Source organism: Nicotiana tabacum, chromosome 24 (genome assembly GCF_000715075.1).
Source record: "Nicotiana tabacum cultivar K326 chromosome 24, ASM71507v2, whole genome shotgun sequence".
Lineage (NCBI taxonomy): Eukaryota > Viridiplantae > Streptophyta > Magnoliopsida > Solanales > Solanaceae > Nicotiana > Nicotiana tabacum.
In genome coordinates, this window is record NC_134103.1 from 77,212,233 (window position 1) to 77,216,877 (window position 4,645).

Below are 4,645 nucleotides of genomic sequence, written 5' to 3' on the forward strand. Positions count from 1 at the left end.
AGAAATGGGAAGAAGAAGAAGTAATTTTTCTTTTAATTTTCACCGTGTATCCGATACTCATATTAAGGCCAATTAAATTCAATTTTTCAGTAAACAAATCTCACATTAAAAAATAAAGCGCTCCATGACACCACATAGTCCTCCTAGCGATATATTTAGAGTTTTTGACCAATATTGTCCCTTATCTTTGAGGTTAGGTCTATTTTAGTCCCTCAAATATAACCCTGAGCATATTTAGTCCCTTAAGTATGCTAAAGTGGAGCACCTTTAGTCTCACTGACACAATATGTTCAAAAACTAACGGTGTTACCCAACTCTGATTCATGAAGCAAATCTTCTGCTCTGAAGCAAAATGTTTCCTCTTCTTTTATTGGATAACGCAAATTATCACTTTAATTCCTCATTTTTAGATAATGTCTTCTAAAATTTTGACCTTGAAAATATCCCTTTCTGTGCCAGTTTTCAATGAGAAAATGACATTGTATAGCCGTTGTAAAAATAATAGCCGAAAAAATATATAAAATTTATACATTTTTTTGTATATGTATACATTTAAAAATTTCGGTTGATTATTCCAAAAAGAAAAGTTAGAATTTGAAAAAAAATAGAGCTGGCAGGATCACTTCTAGGCATATTATTGAAGCAAACGAATAACTAGGTTGTATTATCATTTTTAGCCCGTGCCAGAAACTATTTACATCTGGTAGCGGAAAAAGTATATGAAATTTGTATAATTTTTGTATATTAACATATAAATATAAAAATCAACCGAAATTTTTAAATGTATATATATACAAAAAAATATACAAATTTAATACATTTTTCGGCTATTATTTTTACAGCGGCTATACAGTGTCATTTTCTCATTGAAAACTGGCACAAAAGGGGATATTTTCAAGGTCAAAATTTTAGAAGACATTATCTAAAAATGAGGAATTAAAGTGATAATTTGCGTTATCCAATAAAAGGAGAGGAAACGTTTTGTTTCAGAGCAGAAGATTTGCTTCATGAATCAGAGTTGAGTAACACCGTTAGTTTTTGAACACATTGTGTCAGTGAGACTAAAGGTGCTCCACTTTAGCATACTTAAGGGACTAAAGAACAATATTGGCCAAAAACTTACTCCCTCCGTTCCAGTTTAAGTGAACCTATTTTCTTTTTGATCTGTTCCAAAAAGAATGACCCCTTTCTAAATTTGGAAACAGTTTAGCTTAAACTTACAATTCTACCCTTAATGAAAAGCTTTTATAATCACACAAATACTCCGAGCCCCTTTTCGATTTGTTTAGGATCACAAATTTTATAAGTATTCATTTTTTCTTAAACTTCGTGCCCAGTCAAACAAGGTTCATATAAATTAGAACGGAGGGAGTATATATTTGTGATGGGTCAAGTGCCCAAGTCTGGGTAGTTTGTGGGGATGACTCGTCGACCTAGGAGTTTTCAACTTTTCGGTGATACTAAACTAAATAGTGACAATAGGGCTTTGCTTAAGATTGTAAAAAATACGTGTCGAGTCAAATTTTGAAGGATTAAATCGGATGTAATTGATTAATCAGAAAATGGCTAAAATTATCCCTTTACTATACGAAATTAGACAATTTTACCTTCCATTTAAAGTTGGTAGTATAATTGCCCTTGCTGTGACCAAATGGGCTCTCGAAAATCGTGCTAAATTTCTGTTTATAACCCTAAAACGCCAAAAAATAAAAAATGATCATGGAGAAGCAATGACTATATTTCATTAGGTTGTTTATGATGGACCCATAAAATATTAGGCGATTCGAGGTCAGTCGGACGCCCGAATTCACGAAGATTGCGTGGACATTATCACATGAAATATCAGAAATCATGCTGAATTCCGATTTTATGGTCCTGAAATGGCAAAAAAATAAGGAACGGTCATGGAGAATCAATAACTATTGTTCATTAGATTGTTTCTGATGGGCCCACAAGATTTTAGGCTATTCGGGGCCGATCGCTTGAATTCATGAAGATGGCAAGGACATTAACACACGAAAAATCAGAAATCATGCTGAATTCCCGTTTTAAAGCACTAAAACGCCAAAAAATGAGGAACAGTCATAGAGAAGCGATAACTATTATTCATGAGGTCATTTCTGAAGGGCTCACAAAATTTTAGGCGATTTGAGGCTGGTAGCCCGAATTCATGAAGATGTCGCGGACATTGGAACACGAAAAATTGAAAATCATGATGAATTCCTATTTTATGGTCCTAAAACACCAACAAGCAAGGAATGATCATGAAAAAGCAATGAATATTATTTATTATGTCATTTTTGATGGGCCCACAAAATTTTATGCGATTCGGGGCCGACCCACAAAATTTTAGGCGATTCGGGGTCGGTCGCCTGAAATCATGAAGATGGCATGAACATTAACATACAAAAAATCGGAAATCATGCTAAATTCGTATTTTATGGCCCTAAATTGCTAAAAAAGAGGAACGGTCATGAAGAAACAATGACTATTATTCATTAGGTCGTTTCTAATGGTCCCATAAAATTTTAGGCAATTCGCGGCCGGTCACCTGAATTCATGAAGATGGCGTGGACATTAGTACATGAAAAATCAGACATCTCACTGAATTCCTATTTTGTGGCCCTAAAACGAGGAACGATCATGGAGAAGTAATGGATATTGTTCATTAGGTCATTTCTGATGAGACCACAAAATATTAGGCGATTCGGGAGCGGTCTCCTGAATTAATGAAGTTGGCGTGGACATTAGCACACGAAAAATCGAAAATCATGTTGAACTCCTGTTTTATGGCCCTAAAATACCAAAAAATGAGGAACGGTTATGGAGAAGCAATGACTAAATTTTCCTAGGTCGTTTCTGATAGGCCCACTAAATATTAGGAAAATCAGGGCCGGTCGCACGAATTTACGAAGATGGCGCTGACATTAGCATACGAAAAATCAAAAATTGTGCTGAATTCCTATTTTATGGCCCTAAAATACAAAAAAATAAGGAACGAAAATGTAAAAGCAATGACTATTGTTCATTAGGTCATTTTTAATGGGCACATAAATTTTTAAGTGGTCGCCCGAATTCATGCGGATGACGTGGACTATAGCACACGAAAAATCGAAAATCGTGCTGAATTCCTATTTTATGGCCCTAAAGCGCCAAAAATGAGGAACAGTCATGGAGAAGCAATGATTATTGTTCATTAGGTTATTTCTGATTGGTCCACAAAAATAATTAGGCGATTCAGTGCCTATCTCCCGAATTAATGAAGATGGCATGGACATTAGCATATGAAAAATCAAAATTCGTGTTGAATTTCTATTTTATTGCACTAAAATACCAAAAATGAGGAAAAGTCATGGAGAAGCAATGATTATCGTTCATTAGATCATTTCTGATGGGCCCATAAAATTTTATGGTGCGGAGATGGCGCGGACATTAGCATACGAAAAATCAAAAATCGTGTTGAATTCTGTTTTATATCCCTAAAATGCCAAAATATGAGGAATGATCATGGAGAAGCGATGACTATTGTTCATTAGGTCATTTCTATTGGGCTCAAAAAATTTTAGGCGATTCGGGGCCAGCAACTCGAATTCCTGAAGATGGGGCGAACACTAGCACACAAAAAATCAAAAATCATGCTAAATTCATGATTTATGGCCCTAAAATACCAACAAATAAGGAACGGTCATGGAGAAGCAATGATTATTATTTATACATTATTTATTATGGGACCACAAAATTTTAGACAATTCGTGGTCGGTCACCCGTGTTCATGAAGATGGCCTGAACATTAGCACATGAAAAATCAAAAATCGTGCTGAATTCCTATTTTGTGGCCCTAAAACGCCAAAAAATAAGGAAGGTCATGTAGAAGCAATGACTATTATTTATTAGGTCATTTTTTATTGGCCCAAAATTTTTTAGGCGATTCAGGGTCGGTCGCCCAAATTCATGAAAATGGCGTGGACATTTGTAGTCGAAAAATCAAAAATCGTGTTGAATTCCTGTTTTATGGCCGTAAAATGCTTAACAATAATGAACAGTCATGGAGAAGCAATAATTATTGTTTGTTAGGTTATTTCTGACAGGCCCATAAAAGTTTAGGTGACTCGGGACCGGTCACCCGAATTGATAAAGATGGCGTAGACGTTAGCTCATGAAAAATCGGAAATCGTGCTGAATTCCTATTTTTGTGGTCCTAAACCTCCAAAAACTGAGTAAAGGTCATAGAGAAATAATGGCTATTGTTCATTAGTGATGACTTCCATAACACACCTCTATAGGAGATATGATACGATCGTACGCAATAATAGTACCCAATAAGAGTTGGGGTCGATTTCCACAGGGAGTTATGAGTATATATTTGAAGGAAGCAAATGGGTTATCTAAGATTGCACTTCCACAACAAGGTTTTATTTTCTATTTCTACTGTTACTCTAATAATGCAAGCTAAAGAAAATAGAGTATAGATAAATATTTTTGTGGTTTTTCCAATTGGATTAAAGGCCTAGGGCTATGACCATAACTTATGTGTTTGCCTATTGGGATAAAGATGTTTATACTTGTTTTATTGATTGGGGTGTATTATAGCTCTCAACTCCACATTACTCACTCAATACCTCTCGGTTAGAGAGTGATTTTGCCA